The following is a 23,869-nucleotide window of genomic DNA, read 5'->3' as shown; positions in this document are numbered from 1 at the left end:
TGTATATTTTGTTTGTATGTTTTGTTTCTATATTTTGTTTGTGTTTTGATTTCATCAACAGCCCATATACATCCCATTGCTGGGCATCTCGTCAATCAACCGGAGGGGGTATGGGGGATTCTCCACCACGCTGCTCCACTGCGGGTAGGTGGAGGTATTTGGGCTAGAAACCCAGGACCCAGAGGAAGACCTAGAAGGACGTATTTTTACCAAATTGGAGATGTCCTTAGAAAAGGTTTAGTACGTCCTACGTAAGAAAAGTGTTTCAGGATCGAAGCAAATGCAATAGGGTATTTGTCTGGATCAGAGATAAATTATAAAATGATAATCTGGAAATAAAAGCCAGTCTAAGATGATCAAAAATCAATCTCATTTTAGTTTTCGACTTATTTTGGAATTTTATTTATGAATTAAGTAACAATCAGTACGATGTTTGACCGCTTTTATTGATGACGTCACAGGACATTATTTCCATACAAACTCCGGAGAAAACTTTCGTTTTGCCGTTTCGTGAAAAGTATCTCATTTGACTAGGTTGTGAAGTAGCCTATTCCATAATCTCTGCTCGGTCGGAAATAGGCGTGAGGTTATGTATGTGTGCGTAAACAGGCACGTGCCAATGCGGGCACGACTGACTCTCGACCGCACATTTACGACCTATGGCCTATGACCACGCGTTTACGATCTCCAGTCAACGACTTTAAGGATGTAGAGAATTAGTTTCCTAGGTCAAAGACTTTAATTACTTACTAAATAAAACTTACTTACTAATTACTTACTTACTTACTTATTATTGCATGAACAATAAGGCCGCCTGTTGTGATTTTCTGTATTATGTTGTAATTATCTCTGTATTTTGTGTCCATTGTGCTCAATAAAGTATTTTATCTATCTATCTATCTAAAGACAGATCTAAAGGTGACAAAAACCGTTTATTTTTTAATAAAATTATTTCAATTTTAATAAAGAAAAATGTAAAAAGTGCGACATCTTGTCACGTTTCTCTATGATGTCACAGGTTGCATTTTCCTACAAATTCCGGCGAAAAGCGACATTTTTAATTTCGTGTTTTGACGTTTAGTAAAAAGCAACTGATTTGACTAGTTATAAACTCTCAGAACAATAACTAAAGCATAGAAGGAAGGCTAAAATAGCAACAGAACTCTATAATTCTGCTCTACTTTATCTTACGGAACTGGCGTAATGTTAGACAAAGACGCATATACAAAAATTGTTTCGTAATTTCGTAGGTTGTCACAAGTTTTTCATTGCCTAGTGTTGGGTTTCACTTTAGTAATATGTCGATAAAATTAAATTTACTTACAATTAATGTCGATATTTTTTTTTTACAAGATTTCTTTTTGTAGGATGCAATTATCTTCTTCTTGATGAAAGGAGACTCTGTCTCTGATAGGTAAGTATCTAACCATTTTTGGATTATATTGTCTGGTTTATATTAGTTTGGAGCTGCAGCTCACATTCAGGAAGGAAAGAAAATAGCCAACTGTTATCGTTTCATCGGTAAGTATTTTGTAATATTCGAATTTATTTATGATGTCATCCGCTGTGCACTGGTGTCGATCGATGTGCCGTGCAAATTGGAACCGCGCCGGGTCTAAGCCGCACAGATGCATAGACTACTTGACAACCTAGTCAAATGAGATACTTTTTACGAAACGTCAAAACGAAAGTCTTCTTTGGAGTTTGTATGGGAATACTGTCCTGTGACGTCATCAATAAAAGCTGTCAAACGACGTACTTATTGTTACTTAAATCATAAATAAAATTTGAAAATAAGTCGAAAAGTAAAATTGGATTGATTTTTGATCATTTTAAACTGGCTTTTATTTCTAGATTAGCGAGCTCAACCATACAGGCCGTTAACCCACTCACTAATTGCGCCATTACCAATCAGGCGAGGCAAGCGTTCTCTTTTAATATAATAAATGTGTAAAGACCATTACCACGCCCGGGATCGAATCGTGACCGGGCGCGGCACGGGCCACGACCACTGAGTTACCCGGCCCTCACGTAACACAGTTCGGTAGCGACTAACAAAAACTTATTAAGAGGAGGATGCATTAAATTAAAAGTTTTGATTAAGGTTTTGAATACAGGTTTGTTTTTTTATATTTTTTTATTCTTCTGGGATTCGTGCTATGTGGCGGAGAACCTAGACGGCTAGTATAGGGAATGCTATCCCGATCTCGCGGGATCTCGTCTAATTTTTCGGGATCAATCCCGAAACCTAATATGACGCGATCCCATTCGAGAGTGACGGGATTGGGCGAATCTCCTTGAGTTGTAGGTACTTTTTGTTTTGATTATGCTGATTGTCTAAGATTTGTCGTCATTATCATCAGCCCATTAACGTCCCCACTGCTGGGGCACGGGCCTTCCCTATGGATGGATAGGGAGATCGGGCCTTAAACCATCACGCGGGCCCAATGCGGATTGATGGTTATTAACGACTGCTAGTGCAGCCGGGACCAACGGCTTAACGTGCCTTCCGAAGCACGGAGGAGCTCGAGATGAAAACATTTTTTTGCGGTCACCCATCCGGCCTTCCAGACTAAGCGCGTTTACCGCTGCGCCACCGAGCTCCTCCAATAAAGGTTTTTATTTTCTTTAGAATAATATTTTGTTTTAATTACTCACTATCAAAACAAGCAGTTTTCATCGTTTTCAGCCATCTTAACTTTTCATTTTTTTTATAAACTAGGCTAGATCTCGAATATCTCCAATTTGCGATCTCGAGTCGGTTAGAGCAATAGGATCACGATCTGGAGATCCGTGTTCGATTCCCGACTTAATTCTATGACTATACTAACGCAAGAATGCAGGGCTATAATTTACTACTGGTGAAATGTGGCTCTGTCTGCCCCAAAACGAATTACTGGCGTGAGTCTGACTGTCTGTACGAAAGAGAATATATTTACATTAAAATCAATGTTAATGAATAGAGAAAGACCTCAGAGCAGGAAAGAAGATAGTCTATTATAATAATTGACGGTTGTAAATCTGAAGGTGTCATGTCTTCCGGTAACTATATTGGAAAAAAATAAAATGGTAATCTTGAAGAGTAAAAAATATCCTATGAGATTCAGTATTAGAATATAGGTACCTATCGACAACGCTCTTGTGCCTCGAATTGCTCGAAAACGTCATTTTTGACAGTTGTTTTTTTTGTAATGTTTATGGCCAGGAAACAAGTCCTTTTAGCCAAATTATTCATTTTACAAATTATACAGTTTACTTTTTGGATTGGTTTTATAAAGTATTAATAGAAATTGGTCCCGATTCCTGCAGACATGTCCTAATTTTATGATAAGTTATACCCGTCATTTTCTTATCCGACGAAAAGGAAAGGGACGGATGGTTGTCAACAAGTTAATTTTAAAACGAATGAATAGCCTGGGCGAATAAAATAGGCATCTCGCTGGTATGCAATCCGTTTGACGGTTGTTTTAAATTTCTGCTTAAAATTGACGTGTGGACTATAAATTTTATGCCTTTCTTTTTAGCGGATAAGAAAATGACAGGTATAACTAAAATTAGATGGCGTCTGCAGGAATTAGCACCACTGTATGGAGATGGTGCACACCAGCGCCCTCCTGTCAATGTCATTCAAGTACCACAAGCTCCTCGTCAGCCTATACATATATAGGTACACATAATTATAAAGTATCGGTGGTTCTGTGGTACACCGTCTTGCTTCTCAATCGGGGAGCGCCGGTTCGAACCCTGGTACCGGACTTGCACCAATGAGTTATTAATTTGTCTCAAGTGCAGTTTTCACTAACATAGTTGGCTCGTCGAAGACGATGATACGGTTCACCTATCGCGTTGGTCTAATTGAAAGCTCGGTGAGGTGAGGGTAGTTCATCTTGCGATGGATGTACCACAAGCTCCTCGTCAGCCTATACATATATAGGTACACATAATTATAACCCCAACTGGGTTATGGTCGTGAACTTATGTTATGTTTTAGGTGCATACTTGTGAATGCACCCCGACACCCTTGCTATGTGCACCCTAAACTCCTACAGTAATTTAAGCTTATTATCTGCTTACCATCAAGTGGCAAATTGTGGTCACACGAATCTATTCCCAAGAGTTTGTTCACTCCCAGAGGGATGTATAATACAATAAAAAAATGTATTCCAATATTTCACTTCTATGCTGTTTTGGGAGCGGTTAGAAAACAGAACACGTTTAGCTGCTTGTCCTGGGCACATCATCATCAAAGACTGAGGGATTATGTCAGTGGTTGAGCGTTGGGGTCACGGAGGTCCCGAGTTCGAATCCCGCTGGGGACAAAAATCACTTTATTATCCCTAGTTTGGTTAAGACATTACAGGCTGATCACCTAATTGTCCGAAAGTAAGATGAACTGTGTTTCGGAAGGTACGTTAAGCCGTTGGTCCCAGTTACTGCTTACTGATGTTAATTAGTAGTCGTTACATGAGCCATGTCAGGGGCCTTTGGCGGCTCTATAGTTACCCTGACACCAGAGGGTTGACGAGGTTGGTAATCCACGTCATAACCCACACGATAATTCAGTATAATACTATTGCACCCACATTTACAGGAAAACTTATACTAAGGTAAGAAAAGTTGGCCTTTTCGCTAAAAGCGATCTCTCCCACGCAACTTTAATTAGAGGATATATGCTTGAATAAACTGCGGAGTAGTGCGCAAATAGGTGGATTTATATCACATAACATTATTTACGTTAATATACATTCATCATGTGAGAAAGGGCACAATCCGAAACCAGCTTTTATGATCTTCACTTTGAGTTCTAAAATATGTTTTTGTTATATTACATTTATGTGTAATAATACGATTAAGTACATAAAATAGATAATAATTTACGTAAAAAGTGTTTTTTTTTTCAATAAATTATGTATAAAATGGGTAATGGGCTGAGAAGAAGAATACAAAGATGTCTTCTATTAGGTTAAGGTTCGTCCATCTTGATGCTGTTGTGTCTATGGTAAAACTCGCTCTCCTAACTCCTTTTCTAGCTCTATATAACTGTCGATACCTTGAACTATGTAACGAAAAAATTAAAATTATGAGCAGGAGATAAATGGTCATACTTTTTTATTTTTTTTTCTATACTCGTGCCTTGGTTTCAAGATGCCGCAGCCATTACTTTTTTAATTATTTTTAGTCTGTGCGATGACAGACGGGTTTTGGCTAATGTATTCTGTGAATGAATCATTCATAAAAAAATGAATTATTATTGTGTGGTGATGAAATTGACTTCATTCATAAGTTGACTTGTTCAGGGTTTCGTATGTTTCGGTATAAGTAAGTAAATATAATATACCGAGATTCACGTACGATATGTCTATTAGGGTGGGCAGAGCCACAAGTATAAGCAACCATACGATAACGTGCTATCTCCAATTTTTTCAGGCTCTGCTTACTTAATAGTCTGAAGGTTTGTGAACCCCGGTTTTTTACTGAAGCGACTGCCTGCGAAGGGAAAACCAGCGCAATACCTACAGGTTAGAATCACATACCTTCGAAACGCATTTCTTGGGAATGTGGGTTTCTATACGAAGTTTTCCTTCACCGCTGAGCACGTGATAATCTATACGGAAGGCACGTTAAGCCGTTGGTCCCGGTTACTACTTACTGATGTAAGTAAGTAGTCGTTACAGGAGACATGTCAGGGGCCTTTGGCGGCTCAATAATAACCCTGACACCACGTTTTATGAGGTCGGTAATTCACCTCACAACCCACACGATAGAAGAAGATCCAAACATGAATTTGAATACAAATTCGAAAATTGGTTTGTCCTGGGATTCGAAATCTGCGACCTCACAGTGAGAGTCAAGCATTCTTCCAACTTCTTCTATCGTGTGGGTTGTGAGGTGAATTACCAACCCCATCAACCCTGGTGTCAGGGTAACTATTGAGCCGCCTAAGGCCCCTGACATGGCTCATGTAACGACTAGGTACTTACTTACATCAGTAAGTAGTAACCGGGACCAAAGGCTTAACGTGCCTTCCGAATCACGGATCGTCTTTCTTTCGGACAATTAGGTGATCAGCGTAATCAAGTTAATGTCCCATAACCAAACTAGGGATCACATTTTCGTGATGTGTTCCCACCATTCTTCCAACTTTCCAAATTGTATCACCACCGAATTCGGTAACAAACGTAATAAGTTTTAAAGAAATGCGCTTATTATGTGATACGTTCTTTTTTTAAATACGTGCCCGTATTATTTGTGATACGTGCCTGTGATACTTGATTGTTCTGATACGTGATACGTGTTACGGGAGACGGCACAGGAGCTAATGATGGTTGATTATCGATTGTCAAAATTGATGCGGTCAACGACTTACGCGCATTGACAAAATGGCTGCCTTATCTTGTATTGTGTTTTAGTTGGGGTTTTTCGTGTTTGTGAACCTGTTGTTGAAGCCATTTTAGGCGATGGGAGGTTTTAAGATGAAAAAGATGAACTTACTATTAAATAGGACGACCAGTTCAGGACAATAGACTAGTTTCCAACTAGTCAAATCGCTTACTTTTTACTAAACTAAAACACGAAATTACTATGGGATTTGAATGAAAAAGCAACCTGTGACGTCATAAAAAACGTGACAAAATGTGGCACTTATTGTATGTTTCTTTATAAAAAATTATAAATAAGTTAAATAGAAAAAAGAAAACCTTTAGATCTGTCTTTATTTAGTAATCAGAATTTCATAATTTATCTTTGACCTAGGAAGCTAGTGTTGTGACGATTATGATTAGTAATGTATCAGTCGATATTAGGTCGATCGATTATTTTCTATCTAACATTACTTAGTAGAAAAGTTTAATAATGCCATTTGCGATGTAAGTGCCTAATAGTACCTAATAGTTTTATTTTCGGTGCAATAAAGGTATTATAAAATATCTTTATTGTACTCTATTGGTTTAATTAATAGGTACCTACCAGTAACGGTCCCGTTTTAAAAACTCTTTAAATAGCAAGGACACTGGCTGCTTTCCTTTTTCAAATTGTTATTTCTTGTACTCTGGTCTTATCTGCCTAAAGGTTAGGTAATACGTAAAGTTTTTTTTTTAAATTACATTACATACTATCTATAGTTCGTATATATTTTTTTTATATTTATCAGCTGTATGTATGAGTAAGGATATAGGTACTAGGTAGGTAGGTCTGTAAAAAATAATTTCAATTATTTTTCAGACAGCCAATTCGGCACCGAAAAAGATAGAAGACCGAACGAAATTAATTTCCTAAGCCTACACCGGATTAAATTAAAAAAATAAAGAGTCCTGGCCGAAAAGAAAGAAGATAATTCGCAAAACATTGGCCATCCCATTACTGCGCTGTCATCGCGCCGTGATAAGATTTAAATTAGGCGCGCAATAAAGCTCCTGTCAAATCCGCCATTAATTTCCGAATTCAAATTCTCGAATATGGAACGGGAGCTGGCATACTGCATAGCCAAGGAGCGCGTAAGAAAAACCAAAATGATTAAGAAAATTAAGTTTCCGAATTTCAAAAATAATCTCGATTTTATTTCTTGTTTCGTCGACTTAACAAATTCAAATTCAAAAATATCTTTATTCACTTTGAATCATCAATTTTCACATAACGAACGTCTCATCCGCCTAAAACTACTGCAGCTTCTCACAAATTCGAATTTGAAGCCTACACACAATACTATTACTTACTTAATTTCTTTTAAGTTATAAATAAATTATTTTTCTTTCGTTTTCTGCGTCGCGTAGGTACGCTACTTGGTACTCTACTATTTTTTTTTAATAAATAATAATAATTAATATAATTATAAAGGTCACTTCTATAAGCTTTTTGCATTCCTTGTGAAATCAGATCTTTTCTTATGACCAACCGCGCTCCATTGTGTGGCTCTAAAGTAATTTTGACAAATTAATTTCAGAAAGCTTTTGTCCAATGTTGTGATTTTGAATGTCAAAAGCACAATTACATTATTAAACCTTCTATGCTGGACCGGGAGCGAACAAACACATGTATACAATACAAACACATACAAACAATACCATAGAATAAACAGTAACAATAATATAGAACGGTAACTTGAATGTTATTGACCAAATTGGAGATGTCTTTAGAAAAGGTTCAGTACGATGTACTCTGAACCGGAGTGCCTGTATGAAACGATTGATGAATGTGGAGGAAGCAAGAGAAGTGTCAGAGTTCATGTATGTATAACGATAACTCCCCGCACCAATTCGTATCGGGCGCCAACCTCACCCCCTTTGGGTTTTACTCTAGTCTAACGATTATGGTGCATCGAGTGGACTGTCTGTTTCACTCGCACTTACGCATTTGGCGGGGTTGGTAGGAAAGACAATTTTGTATGGGTTAGGATAGGACATGATACTATAATACAAATAACTATTAATTATTGTACAAAGATAAAAATGATTACAGAGAACGAGTGCAGCTGCTTGTCTTACCGACAAGTCGTAAAAACCGACAGAGGGATTGTGTCCTTTCTAACATACTGAACCATATTATTATAATGCCTTGTCGCTTGTCACCATATAGTTCATCATTATCTTCTTCGAAGTTTGTATTAAATTTGCTGCAACGATTACTTGTGGTCAGGAATTAAGGGCGTCAGTTTATGTATTCTTAAATTAACTAATGTTGATTAAAAATACCTTAAATATTTATGAACGAAAAAGATAAAAAAACGTTCGAAGTTTGGATTTGAATTCCGAGTTCTAAAAAACACATAAATGACATGTCACTAGAGCCCCGCCCACTCGCTCATAATCTATAATCGAGCACGTTCGAAACAACAAGCATAATTGGCTATTTCGATATTCGATTTTCAATAAGCATTGCTGATATAATTTTTAATAGGCTATAAGAAGGATACTGGCAGGTTATTTTTATTTTTTAAAGTAGTGCGCGGCACGGGACCAAATGAGTGCGTCGTTCTTTTTTAAATTTTGATTTATTAGCAATGAATTGTGAACAGCAGTTAATGAAGTATTGAGTAATGTCGCAAGGTGAACTACGGTGCGTTTGGTTTCTTTATTTTATTGTTTTTAGCGTTTATAGACGGACAATAGTCGTAACTTGTATTGTTTGAGCGCAGTTCTGTTTTATTAGAATCGGTTTATTGTAATGGCGGCGCGTAATATTTATTGCTGGCTGAATATTGACCGTTATAAATGTTCCTATTTCAAACGTGTGTTTCTTTTTCTCGTGGAATCGTAGAGTTAAAATACCGCGGTGTTAGCTTTGGTCTAATTTGCGTTCTAGCATGGTGCGTACAACAACACGAAAAAAGATTGAATAAGTTCATGTACAGCGTAATGAGATATACCAATATGGGTTATTTTGACAGTTGCTAGATGACAGGCAAATCAAACTCAAGTGTGGGTTGTGAGGTGGATTACCAACCCCATCAAACCTGGTGTCAGGGTTACTATTGAGCCGCCAAAGGCCCCTGACATGGCTCATGTAACGACTACTTACTTACATCAGTAAGTAGTAACCGGGACCAACAGCTTAATGTGCCTTCCGAAGCACGGATCATTTTACTTTCATGATTATGTTTTGAAAATAAACTTAATAAACAAATAACGAAGAAAGAAAACAGAATCTCATCAGAATGTTGGGAACTGGAGAGAGTGAGAATACGAAGAGAAGTCTTTTTCTCGTGGATTTGCGCAAAAATTAAGAAAACCAATTATTTTTTAAAGAAAGCTTTTTTTTCTATCCTTGGCATCTTGGCGATGGCCCAATAACGTAGTTGGTTAAGCGCCATCTCACGAGTTCTTGAGAACTATTTTTTTTTATTCATATCCCATTGATCAGCATATGCTAACAAGCGCTATTAAGTACTTGTCGGTCATATCTCATAGTCCATTTTTTAACAATAGCAATTTATAATAGTAAACAAACCATTGTGTTGTTATTATAAAAGAGCTCTACTTTTTCTAAATCATAACCGGAATGAACCTGACATTATTCATTCAGTGTTACCAGCCTGTTTTCCCCTAATTAGAATCCATTCAACCGCAACCCATTAAAACTCTTCTAAATTAAAATTCGAATAACTTACTAACTAGATGTATAAATCACTAAAGCACTGAAAGACAATAAAATATATTGTCCATCTCCGACCGAAGAATAATTAATACAACAATACGGACCGAGGTAATTAAAATAATTAAAATAAACTAATTTCTTAGACCGGCCGGTTTATGAATGAATAGTTTTGTTTTTATTTTTTACGCTGGCCACATTTCTCATTTTCCCCGCGTAGTGACAGGTTCTTTTTTCAAAGCGCGACCTCTCAGCGGGGGCCAGCAACCGTTGCCGCTCGAATTATCTCGTTTTAATTTAAGAATCGGCACTTTTTAATGCCATTATTTAAAACAATAATTCACTTCTTTTTTTGAAGCGAACTTAAACTGTCTGTTTTCGGCCAGTGATTCGGCATTTCTACACGTGAGGAAATTTGAAAATTACACGCCTATGATTTGGATTTGAAACCTTTCTCACGCTTAGGGACTTGGTATCACGACTCCCACGAATTAGGGAGGTTAGATTAGCTTATTTTTGTTTGTGGCAACATCGGGATAATAATTACAACCTGCCAGGAATTTGGATTCCTTCCCGCCGCGTGCACAGTAGCAATAACGTGCAATTTAAATGCTTCAAATTTCGAACGCGGTCTTTTTTTGTTATTGGCAAATCCGTTGCGTGCACGCATGCAGAAAGAATTGAGCCGAAAAAGATATAAATGATTTTTGATTTGTTTTAAGTTACACGAGTAATATAAGTACCTAGGCATTCTCTTTAAAACACTTGAACTCAAAATTATCTATCCATATGACATAAAGGTTTTCGATAAGCACTACGACTACTTAGAAATAGACCAGATGACGGGTCAAAGATACTACTACACTGGCTGTTAGAGGCGTCGTAACGAATAATGATTCTGAGTTAATATCAAGTGGAATTTTCCGTCGCAAAATTTGTTTCATTTTCAATGTATTATTTTCTTTCTTGTATTTTAGGTAAGTAGATATGGATGTAAATTTGTCCGAAATAAAGTATATTTTATTATTTATTATTTTTTGCTACCTATATTGCTTCTCTTTATTTTGATCAGAATAATAATGGGTGGAAGATGTAGTTGTGCCTGGGTGTAATAAAAATGGTCATCATTTGTACCCATAAACAAACATAAAAGTTGCATGTCTCTTATCCATGAAATTAGAAGGTTAAACGAAGAAAAAACTATACACACTATATACAGCGCCATTTATATTGTTTTTGAGGAACTTAGCTCGGAAAGTCTTCTACTTATAAGTTGTCTGGTAGAAATTGCTGTTTAGCAATAAAGTTGTACTTCTTTTGTACCTACTATCTGTGATTTTTTTCTTGTGTTTCTGTAATAATATAGACCTTTGGGTTATATTGTACTTTTATTTCTATTCACTTCACGCCCTGAAGCCGTAACTATTAGGTACTTTAAAACAAAAAAAGCTTAATTTCCAAATGTCAATTTCTCCACCGGTAAGGTAGTTGTGCGCACAAGCCGCGCGCAGGCCCGCGCGCATCATTTAAACGTTTTGACAGGTCCATTATGCGCGCGCTTCCCTGCGCCAGCGCACCGTGCGCGTTTGTCAACATCTTTAATGAGTTATTGTAAAGGATAACTTAAAAAAAAATGGTTATTAGTGGTGTAATTAGTGTTGTTAGACTCGCGGAGCTAAGTACCTACTTACTAACGTCCAGTGGTTGAGCGAAGGGCACATAATCCGGAGTTCGATTCCCGGTAGAGACAGTTCCATTAAAAAAAAAACTTTGTGAGAGTGTCCCGGGTTTGTACAGGACTTTGCAGGCTGAAGTCACCTGATTATCCGAAAAATAAAATAATTCTGTGCTTTGAAGGGCACGTTAAGCCGTTGTTCCCGGTTATTACTTACTGATACAAGTACTTAGTAGTTACGTGAATCATGTCAGGGGCCTTTATTGGCTCAATAGTAATCCCTGACATCAGGGTTGATGAGGTTGGTATTCCACCTCACAACCCACTTAATATTATAAAGTAGGTACCTACCTACGCATAAAAAACCCTTATTTTTTTAAAGTTTTCTTAACTAAAACCTTGTTATTTATTAAAATATCACTCTTATAGGCACTAAAGAAGTATTAAGCCGGGTTTACACGACAGAATTAATGTCATAACCACATTAACTATAATCATGACAGTGGTTTTGCTGTTAATTTCACATGTAAAACTTTACTGGCGTTAATTAATTATGCATGCACATGAAATATGCCGCTAGAATAAAAATAAAAAAAATATATAGACTGCTTCCAGCTGTTTATCTTTCTGGACCGACAGAGGGTTCTCTGTCTACCCCAATTGGAAATACTTACTGATGCAAGTTAGTAGTCGTTACATGAGCCATTTCAGGGGCCTTTGGCGGTTCAATAGTAACCCTGACACTAGGGTTGATGGGGTTGGTAATCCACCTAACAACCCACACGGTAGAAGAATTGGAAATATACTCGTGAGCTTATATTTCATAACATAAATACCCTATGTGCGTCCCACTGCTGCGCAAAGGACTCTCCTCAATCAACCGGGCGAAGTATGGAGAATCCAACACGCTGTTCCACTGCGGGCTGGTGGAGGCATTTGGACTAGTATGCCGGGACCAACGGCTTAACGTGCCTTATCAACAGGCTAGTTTCCAACTAGTCAATTCAGTTACTTTTTACTAAACGTCAAAACACGAAATTACTATGGAATTTGTAGGAAATAGCACAATGTTGAGGAGCTCGGTGGCGCAGCGGTAAACGCGCTCGGTCTGCGATTGTTGAATTTAAGCAACTTTCGCAAAGGCCGGTCATAGGATGGGTGACCGCAAAAAAAAAGTTTTCATCTCGAGCTCCTCCGTGCTTCGGAAGGCACGTTAAGCCGTTGGTCCCGGCTGCATTAGCAGTCGTTAATAACCATCAATCCGCACTGGGCCCGCGTGATGGTTTAAGGCCCGATCTCCCTATCCATCCATAGGGAAGGCCCGTGCCCCAGCAGTGGGGACGTTAATGGGCTGATGATGATGATGAGCACAATGTGACGTCATAGAAAAACATGATAAAATGTCGGACTTATTATTACGTTTTACTTGATTAAAATTCACAAATAAGTTAAATAGAAAAAAGAAAATGATTTCGTTAGTTTTAGATCAGTCTTTATTTAGTAATCAGAATTGCATAATTTATCTTGAGCCTAGTACACGACCCAATTGATTCAGCCTGCGATGTCCTAGCCAAACAAAGAATTACTGTCACAAAGTGATTTTCCACAGTGTCCCCATCGGGAATCGAACACGAACCTCCAGATCGCAGAGCTTATAAATATTATTATTTTAAATTCAAACTTATAATGTAATAAACTAGCTATAACAATGCCCAGAACCCAATTTAAATAGTTTACATTCTTAACAAATTGTCCATTTAGCTTCACTTACTTTTTATCGACAACCATCTTGTTAAAGTTTTTAAAACGACATCTTTGCGACAAAACTCTTGTAGTATGTAGAAGAAAAAAAGAAAAAACTAGATATAAAAAATAAAAATATAGTTAAGTACCTACTTTGTCAGAGAAATCCCGACGCTACATTTAAAAAAATGTAAGTTATAATTAACGTTTGGGATGCTCAAAAGATGTTATTAAAAGTTCCTTTGTCTGTGTAATTATTACACAGAGACATCGCTTTTCGTTCTACACTTGGGATTTCTGTGTAGTTCATATTGTGTCTTTGTTGCGCTTACTGTGTATTTATTCAGTATGATATATTCCAAGAAAAAAAAGGCTAAAAGAATATGATGTAAAAGTTAGAATCGAAAGAGGAAGGCGTAGATATACCGCGAACAAATTCAGGATGTTAATGTCGCCCGTCTGTCTTGTGTTAGTCGCATAGTCTTTATATCCTGAAGGGTTATAAAGGTCACATTGAAGCAATGAGGGACTTCTTCTTAGAGTCTGGGTTGTGAGGTGGAATACCAGCCTCAGCAACCCTGGTGTCAAGGTTACTATTGAGCTGCCAAAGGCCCCTGACATTGCTCATGTAACCACTACATACGTACATCAGTAAGTAGTAACCGGGACCAACGGCTTAACGTGCCTTCCAAAGTACGGATCATCTTTCTTTCAGACAATCAGGTGATCAGCCTGTAACGTCTTAACCAAACTAGGGACCATAAAGTAATTTTTGTAATATGTCCCCACCGGGAATCGAACCGAGGACCTCCGGATCGTGAGCCCAACGCTCAACCACTGGACCACGGCGGTCGTTAGGAGGTCCGATGTTGGGAGTGTTACTAAAAAAAAGATAGACTCTTCTTCTTATATCGTGTGGGTTGTGAGGTGAATTATCAACTTCATCTACCCTGGTGTCAGGAGAAGAAGGTGGTGTGGGTGTGGTTTAACCGCTCCTGTCGCAGATTCTGTAGGGACCACAGAGTAATTTTGCTTCAGCGCGGACTTTTTGCTTTACAAACTTTTTTTTCCGGCTATTTGGACGTGTTCTATATTTGAAATATGAATTAGCCTCCATGTTTCTTTTTGTTTCTTGACATTCGAAAGATATTCTTGGTCACTAACTGAAGGTTTTTAGAATTTTGGCTTCAGTAGATACTTATATAGAATTGGGTAGTTTCTTCCTATAACAAAAATAAATTATAGAATTCTGATTACTAAATAAAGACAGTAAGTAGGTAATAAGGCTGACAAAAAAGTTTCCTTTTTTCTATTTAACTTATTTATGACTTTTAGGCCGGTCACATACATTCGGAATTCCGTTTCGGAATTTCGATTCGAAATATCGATTCGTAATATCGAACGCATTAAATCCATACAACATCTATGAATCAACCACATACTTACAGTTTTTTTCCGTTCGAAATTTAATCTGATTGGGAATTCCGTATGATGGCCCATGCATGGCCCAGTAACGGCGACGTATTTTTTTTCCTTGATAGGTATAGCAACAGTGCTATCGCGATAAGAAAATCGTCGTCCATAATGCCAAATGTCTGAACTCAAGTTCTAGCGTCGCTCAACTGAGCCTTGTTATTCTGAACGGAAATAAACGTATGTGTGTGATATATTAACGGAATCCCGAAACAGTATTTCGAATCGAAATTCCGAAACGGAATTCCGAATGTATGTGACCGGCCTTAATAAAGAAAAATGTGAGTAATAAGTGCGAAATTTTGTCACGTTTGTCTATGACGTCACAGTGTGCTTTTTCATACAAATTCCGTAGCAATTGCGTGTTTTGACTTTTAGTAAAAAGTAACTGATTTGACTGCTTGGAAACCAGCCTATTATTATGACTTGTCAATTAGTTTCATTTGATTCCGTCGACTTCTTTTGTGGCGTAAATTATTGTTGTTTTGTCTAACTGGGGGGTTAAAATGGCCACATCGAATTAATTCATCTAAGAAAGCAATATTGCAATTTGACATTTGCGCAAATAAAAGTAAGCGCGCAATGCAAACAAATGTACACATATATACACATAATTAAACTCACGCCTATTTCCCACCGGGGTAAGCAGAGACTATAGAATTCCATTTGCTTCGACCCTGACGCATTTGTCTTGCTTCCTCCACGATCATCAATCGCTTCATACACGCCGGTTCAGAGTAGATCGTATTAAACCTTTTCTAAGGACATCTCCTATTTGGTCAATGTAAGTCCTTCTAGGTCTTCCTCTGCCTGCTTTTGCAATTCTATTATCCTTCATCCGCTCTACGCAAACAAATGTCGAATAGCAATATTGCTTTCTTAGATGAATTGCTTTGATGTGCCCATTTTAAGCCCACAGAAAGATCGGTGAGGTGTGGATACTTAAATCATCTTGCAATGGATGTATCTCTGAGTACTCCCGTTGGGACACAGTCGTGAACTTATGTTATGTGACGTTTTGTAATAAGGCAATTTAACTAACTTAATTTTTTTTTTTAGGGGGGTTAACTTTTTAGAGTTGAATAAAAATTAATCAATTTTATCTCAGAAATAATTGTATTTTTTAAATTTATTTATTTATTGAGGATACAATGTCCAACAGGTTAATTAATAAACAAAAAAAAAATATATAATTACTAGCTTATATAAAAAGGCTTTTTTTTATGGCGGAGTATCCTTCGACATACTAGCGTCGATTCTATTTTTGAATAAAATAAGAAGACATTAAGCATATTTTTAAAATAATAAAGTTAACCCTTTGCGTGCCTACGGACATTACGAGGTGACACATAATTATTATTGTCACTTGTTTATGAAGAAACAGAAATAGAAATGTCTCTCAACTCAAACAAGGGGCTTTTAACATTCTTAGGTACTATGTCTTGCTGTTTGTATTATTATTTCTTTTTATTAGAACGATCAGCGTAATTATTATTTCTTTGTGCTATTTCTAGCAGTTAATACTTCTTTATCTTTTTTAAATGACTAAGTTTAATATGTGTGTTGTTTATGATAACATTTTTTACCGACTTCAAAAAAGGAGGAGGTTCTCAATTCGACCGTATATTTTTTTTTTTTTTTTTTTTTTTTTTTTTTTATGTTTGTTCGGGCATATCTTCGTCGTATATGAACCGATTTTGATAATTCTTTTTTTGTTTGAAAGGAGATATACCCAAGGGGGTCCCATGTCAAGGAAGTCAGGATCTGATGATGGAAGACCAGAGAAATCGAGGGGAATTTTCAAAAATCGTAGGAGCGACTAGTGCGTTTGTAAAGTCATATTGATCGGATCGATCTTTAGGCTTCGGGAAAACTTCCCGACCTTCGAAAACTGGTCAGCATCAGGGAGATACCCTATGGCCTGGCAAAACTATACAACCTGGAGCAATTTTTCTTTCACGAAACGTATTTAAATCTTGATCAAATCCAATCGCCGGTGCAAAAAAACAAAATGGCGGAAAAAAAAGATGGCCGCCATACAAAATTTTGTCGATTTTGGAAGAAGCCCGTTTGGGTAAAAATAATGTATGGGGCGCTTACTCAAAACGTCATGTAGAGTACGGAAATACTTTCTGGTCACCAAAAACTGCTCCGCATCAGAGAGATACTCTACGGCCTGGCAAAACTATCGCACGTGAACCAATATTTCTTTCAGAGCACTTATTTAAATCTTGGTCAAATTCCATAGCGCGTAAAAAAAAAAACAAAATGGCGGAAAAACAAGATGGCCGCCATACACAATTTTGTTTTTTCAGAAAATGTCTCGGGATATAAAATATATATCGGGGTTGTGATCGGATCGTCATGTTAAGTATGGAAATACTTCCCGATTTTCGAAAACTGCTCCGCATCAGGGTGACACCCTACGGCCTGGCGAAACTATCACACCTGAACCAATTTTTCTTTCACGAAACCTATTTAAATCTTGGTAGAATTTAATGGCCGGTAAAAAAAATACAAAATGGCGAAAAAACAAGATGGCCGCCATACAAAATTTTGTTTTTCCATAAAATGTCTTGGGGGTAAAAATGATGTATAGGGGTGTGATCGGAACGTCATCTTTGAAAACTGCTCCCAATCAGGGAGACATCCTACGGTCTGGCAAACCTATTGCACCTGGATTTTGTTTGTTTCCACGACACCCATTTAAATCTTGGTCAAATTCTGTCGCCGGTGAAAAAAAAACAAAATGGCGGAAAAACAAGATGGCCGCCATACGAAGAGGGACAGTTTCGAATAAACAGGACACGCGAGCTGCTTTAGCAGCGAGCGAACCACGCGAAATCTACTGTATCTATATGTATGCGTGAGTGTGTATGATAGCAGCTTCCACTGACAACCACATGTGTGTATGTGTGTGTGTGTGCGTGTGTCTGTGTGTGCGTGTATCTGTGTGTGTGCGTGTGTACGTGCGCGTGTGCTCGTGTGCGTTAGCGCGTGTGTGAGTGTGTGTGTGTAAACATGTTCATCAATAAATAATTGTGATCACTACTAATAATATATTATATTATTATATATGAATATAAATCAGAAAATCTGTCTGTCTGCATCCTTGCTCGGTCTAACCATCACTTAAAATCGTAAAATAAAATAAAATTTTTAACAAAAAAAAAACCGACTTCAAACGCAAAACTAAAAAGCAATAAATAAATTTACTTCGCACAAAGTAATTAGTACGTATTTTCAATTAGTTAATTAATTTATAATTCTGAAGTCGGTGCCAAGTAAATGCTACAACAACCCTACTACAATATCAAATTACTATGTACACACAATATTGTTTAATACCTATATCAAAGCAATTACAAAACAATGTCAAACAAAAAATTACAAAACAATCAGTATTGAAAAATATATGAATCGGTACTTCGTTGTAGCATTTCCTTGGCACCGGCTTCAGAATTATAAATTAATTAACTAATTGAAAATACGTACTAATTACTTTGTGCGAAGTAAATTTATTTATTGCTTTTTAGTTTTGCGTTTGAAGTCGGTTTTTTTTTTGTTAAAAATTTTATTTTTAAAACCCAAGCTGTTTATTTTCTTGTCTATTATGTTATACTTATTATGCTGTTTTCTTAATAATAATTAATAATGTTCCAAGGAACTGCAACGTTTTTTTAGTTATTTCGTGATGTGTTTTGTTTTTCTTTCCGTTTTGTGTCCGTCCGAAATGATAAATATTTGGTTAAGTATTTCAATTTAAGCACACTTTGCTGTTTTTTAAAATCCGAACGAATTCTAAAATAAAGATCAACTTACACTATATTGCGCACATTTGTATTAAACATATTTATTTACTTAATTCACTGGCATAAAGAAATAAAAGCTTTTACGTACATTTATTTCATTTAAATAAAAATAAGTAACTGTAATTCTTATAGGATTCAAATATTTGAAAAAAATTCTAAGTGTCATTGAGTTTTTTTAACGACCACTAATAATAGTCGAATGCTATAACGTATTATTAATTTTATACCCGCTATCAAGCCTAACCTTATCTTAAACACAATAAATAATCGGTATTGCTTAACATAAAATCGATTTATCGGCACTTGTATCAGCGGAGCTGTATAGTAAAGTAGGTACCTATATGCATACTTAAGCAAGTATAGAAAGGTAGGTAGGTGGCTTGTTGTTATAGAATAGTAATATACCGTTCTATAATCGAGGGGTGGTTTTAACATACACGTGGAAGACATCCATACCTCACGATGACACTGCATGTAAAGGTTCATGCCGCTACAATCTATACTAAGGCAAACATATCACAGAAACACAGCAGTCGTATCACAAGGGTCCACAACATCACTATCGATTCGGCGACGCCTCGGGCAAACGCACGTCTAAATATAATAATACTCGACCATCCCGGAGGCTTATCTCAAAACGACTGGAGGCGAAAAGTTTTTCGCTGGGGGCGAAACGGCGTTCGTAGCTCGAGGCTCCGCCCCGGGTGCTGCGATTGGCTAAAAAACGGTAGTGAGCCCCCAGCGCGGCGTGCCATTGGCCCGCAACGCAGTGGGGATTCTGTCGCGCGGTAATATTTTGACGTTTTTTTACCGCGCGATGGCATTTGGACGCGCGGTGTAATAGTAATTTTTTACGCGTCGCGCGAGGGGTTAAGTGAGCAGTGACTGTTTCAGGCTCGATATGCGCTCGCGCATAGATACTACCTATTGTTTTTTTTTACGTGTGGCATTTACTCGGCTATAGTACTATACTGTTTTGTTCGACTATCATCATATTTGTAGAAGCTATTGTTAAAGTTTGGTGGATTTTTCAACCCCTATAATCGGGTTCGACTATGGATATTTTTTTACTCTGTTGTTAGGGTTGTTTACCTTTTTGATCGAGTATTTAAGCCGTGTAAAGAGACTTTTTAAAGACATCCTTGTTTTTGAAAACTTGTATCCTGCAGCTTTTATATTTTATGCCTAGTTAAAATCCGTGATAGCTCAGTTCTGAGAACGCCTGACTTACATCTTTCACAGGTTCGAATCCCGACTCGGGCCCTAAGCTACATAGATATCATAGATAATCGATATCCCCTGTGATGTGCCGTTTTCGGGAATGTTCCCACTCTGGGCACCCCGGCAGTAGAAAGGCGCTAAACTTATGTAAAAAGAGCTAAATTACCCACCCTTTAGGCAGATGAAACCAGAGTACAAGAAAGAACAATTTCAATGATAAAGAAAAGCAGCCAATGTCCTTACTATTAAAGAGTTCTTACGACGGGTAGCGTATTTAGAAATGATAGTTCAATACGTCCTCGCCGACCGGGACGAACTGGGGGGTTAAAATGGCCACATAGAAGCAATTCATCTAAGAAAGCAATATTGCAATTTGACATTTGCGCATATAAAAGTAAGTGCGCAACGCAAACAAATGTCAAATAGCAATATTGCTTTTGTACATGAATTGCTTCGATGTGGCCATTATAACCCCCCTGGAGTAGAGTTTCCGTGCGTTTTTTGCTAAAAACATCCGGAAACCCTACTCCAATACCTACGTCCCACACGGTGACGTGTATTATATGGAGGTTCCGGGCGTTTTTCGCTTGGAAATCCTACTCCAGTTCGTCACGGCCATCGGGGACGTTTAGAACTAGCATTTCTAATTACGCTACCCGCCGTAAGACCTCTTCAATAGTAAGGACATTGGCTGCTTTTTTCATTCATATTGTTCTTTCTTGTACAGTCATGAGCAATATCATGTACCCACTTTAACCCTGTCGCACTATCATATTTGTCATTAAATGAGACTTACGGTACAATTTGTCAAAAAAGTTAATGTGACACGGTTTCAAAGTGTATACTACACACACTGTGTACGAGTGTGTACTACATGTTAGTACTCGTGACCATACTCTGGGGGTTTAAAATGGCCACACCGAAGCAATTCACCTGAGAAAGCAATATTGCTATTTGACATTTGTTTGCATTACTTTTATATGCGCAAATGTCAAATTGCAATATTGCTCACAAAAATTCGAAGCACAAACACTGATAGATATAAAGAACAGAGCGACACACGTCCGACCACAAGAAAACCTTGCGAAAGACGTATAAAGACAATAGTTTTTCAGCGGAAAATATAGTATATAGGCTATTTATCTTACCTATGTTTAAAAGTAACTTATTCAACACAAACACAACAGTAACATAACACAACATAACATATAACATAGTTTAGTAACATTTTTTTTCTTTCTTTCCATTACAGTTAAACTGATCGTTTTAAAGCCAGCCCTATTCCTAACACCCTAACATCAAAACATATAAAGATCCAACTGTATACAGACACAACACAGGGGTATACATTATACATGGTGTTTATCTTACAAGACGCGGCAGGGATTTCCAAAAGCTTTTCACGGGAGGGCCCCCCTCAGAGGGCCGGGGTGGGGGGGGCCTCCGACGACGCATCTTGGAGGGACTTTACATGTCGAGAAAATGATTCGGGTATATTACATTCGGGATATTTTTTGTTTTTCTGTGAGTGTGAAATATCCGAAGCTTAAGAAGCAAAAAAAAGAAGTAAGAGAAGTGTGTCAGGATCGAAGCAAATGGAATTCCATTGTATTTAAGTTTATAAATTATGTAATACAAACTGGATTTAAAAAAAAAGCATGGAAAACATGAAACAATAGGTCTAGGGCCCTGTGCTGGGAGGTTTTCTGGCCACGTCTTTCTCTCAGCGTTACAGCATCCGATGTGGTAGTAGTTTTACAGCTAGTTACATAATATGTATATAACATAAACTGCCTATATACGTCCCACTTCTGGGCACAGGCCTCCCCTCAATCAACCGGAGGGGGTATGGAGCATACTCCACCACGCTGCTCCACTGCGGGTTGGTGGAGGTGTTTTTACGGCTAATAGCCGGGACCAACGGCTTAACGTGCCCTCCGAAGCACGGAATCATCTTACTTTTTCGGACAATCAGGTGATTCAAGCCAAAGGACAGTCTCACAAAGTGATTTCGACAATGTCCCCATCGGGAATCGAACCCGGACCTCCAGATCGTGAGCCTAACGCTCTAACCACTACACCACGGAGGCTGTTACATAATAATATGTACTCGTAATTTAATTTGACTATGTAAATTAATTTTGAAAAATAAATATTTTCTTTCTTTTTACAATCTCTATATGTGTAGTCTCTATAGGGAAATAGGCGTGAGTTAATGTATGTATGTATGTGAAATATTCGAACAATGTAGGTTGTATAGGTAATGAAGGTAACATATAACTTAAGCTCACGATTACTGTGATGTAAGTAAGTAGTCGTTATATGAGCCATGTCAAGGGCCTTTGCCGGCTCAATAGTAACCCTGACACCAGGTTTGATGAGGTTTGTACTCCACCTCACAACCCACACGTTAGAAGAAGATACAAAAATCTTATTTTACACAGACACTACGATTGAAGACTAAAGTAAGACCGAGGGGGGGTGAGGTAAACCTAGCTCAGCCGCTGGTGGGGAGCGGAGAGTAGCGTATCGTAAAAATATACTTACGAAAAATAACCTCAACACTTGGACAACCCAAAAAAAAAACAGAAGAGAATCACAATAAAATTAATAATACAAAATTTTTTGGTCAAAAGCAGAAAGTCGAAAATTGGGCGTAGGACCACAAGGCGGAAAGGGACCACAAATTGGGGCCACAAAGGACCACACACAAGGTTGACAGCTGTCAAGGGCCTGAAGCTATTGTGGTTGCTTTACAGGAACCTTCGGGACATTATACATAAAGTCACGCCTGTGAACCCTGAAGGGGTTGGTAGAGTCACTCTTGGTATTACCAATTACCACAGAGTTATTAGGTAGTACTAAGTACGGTCACGAGTAGATACTAACATGTATACACTTTGATACCATGTCACATTAACTTTTTTGACAAATAATCCGTAAGTCTCATCATCACCAGCTCATTAACGTCCCCACTGCTGGGGCACGGGCCTTCCCTATGGATAGATAGGGAGATCGGGCCTTAAACCATCACGCGGGCCCAGTGCGGATTGGTGGTTATTAACGACTGCTAATGCAGCCGGGACCAACGGCTTAACGTGGCTTCCGAAGCACGGAGGAGCTCGAGATGAAAACTTTTTTTTTGCCGGCCATTGCGAAAGTTGCTTAACTTCAACAATCGCAGACCGAGCGCTTTTACCGCTGCGCCACCGAGCTCCTCAATTAATCAATCAATCCTCAATCAACGAGATTTGCCTCAGATGGCATTAACTACTTGGCCGGACAAATGGGGAGCGCTGAGGGCTCTCACCCGTTTGTTAGTTCATAATACGTACTAAGTATGTAATACGTATTCGATAGAATCATTTTTTTTACGTGACTTATTGTAGATTTGCCGCAGATGGCATTAATTACTTGGCCGGACAAATGGGGAGCGCTGAAGGCTCTCACCCGGGAATGAATCTCAATACTACTCGAGTTTCATAATAATAGCCTGAGGTCTCAACCATTTGGTCGGCGGAGTTTGGAAACTTTCAACGATTCATAACATTTTGCATGTTTTTTTTTCTTTTGTGGGAGTCCCGTTTTAAGAAAATTATAACGACATACAAACATATACTTAAACTTACGCATAAGGGCTACGTCACACATGAGTGGTTTCAAATCCCGCGTCCCCGCTTGCGTCTCCTATGCTCATTGCTCTATGAACAAGTTCTATGTTCAAGAAAGCAAGCTTAATCATCTATTGCGAGCTTCAGAGAAAATCTCTCATCTGATGTTATAAAACTTAACAATTTTGAAATAATAATTAAAACACCGCCGGTCATAGGATGGGTGACCAGAAAAAAAAGTTTTCATC

General features: G+C 37.9%; 1 protein-coding gene across 1 annotated transcript in view; it reads right to left on the bottom strand.

Moving 5' to 3' along the window:
* The window catches only part of LOC126376606 (transcription factor AP-2-epsilon), a 97,075-nt gene extending 77,721 nt beyond the window's left edge, over nucleotides 1–19,354 (bottom strand). The window contains exon 1 of the mRNA XM_050024102.1: nucleotides 19,246–19,354. The gene's annotated coding sequence lies outside the window, so the exon portion shown is untranslated. The remainder of the gene's footprint in view (nucleotides 1–19,245) is intronic.
* Nucleotides 19,355–23,869: the final 4,515 nt, after the last annotated feature.

The sequence above is a fragment of the Pectinophora gossypiella genome, chromosome 21, assembly GCF_024362695.1.
Source record: "Pectinophora gossypiella chromosome 21, ilPecGoss1.1, whole genome shotgun sequence".
Classification (NCBI taxonomy): domain Eukaryota; kingdom Metazoa; phylum Arthropoda; class Insecta; order Lepidoptera; family Gelechiidae; genus Pectinophora; species Pectinophora gossypiella.
Note: the sequence above shows the minus strand (reverse complement) of the source record. Positions and strands in the feature narration are given on the sequence as shown.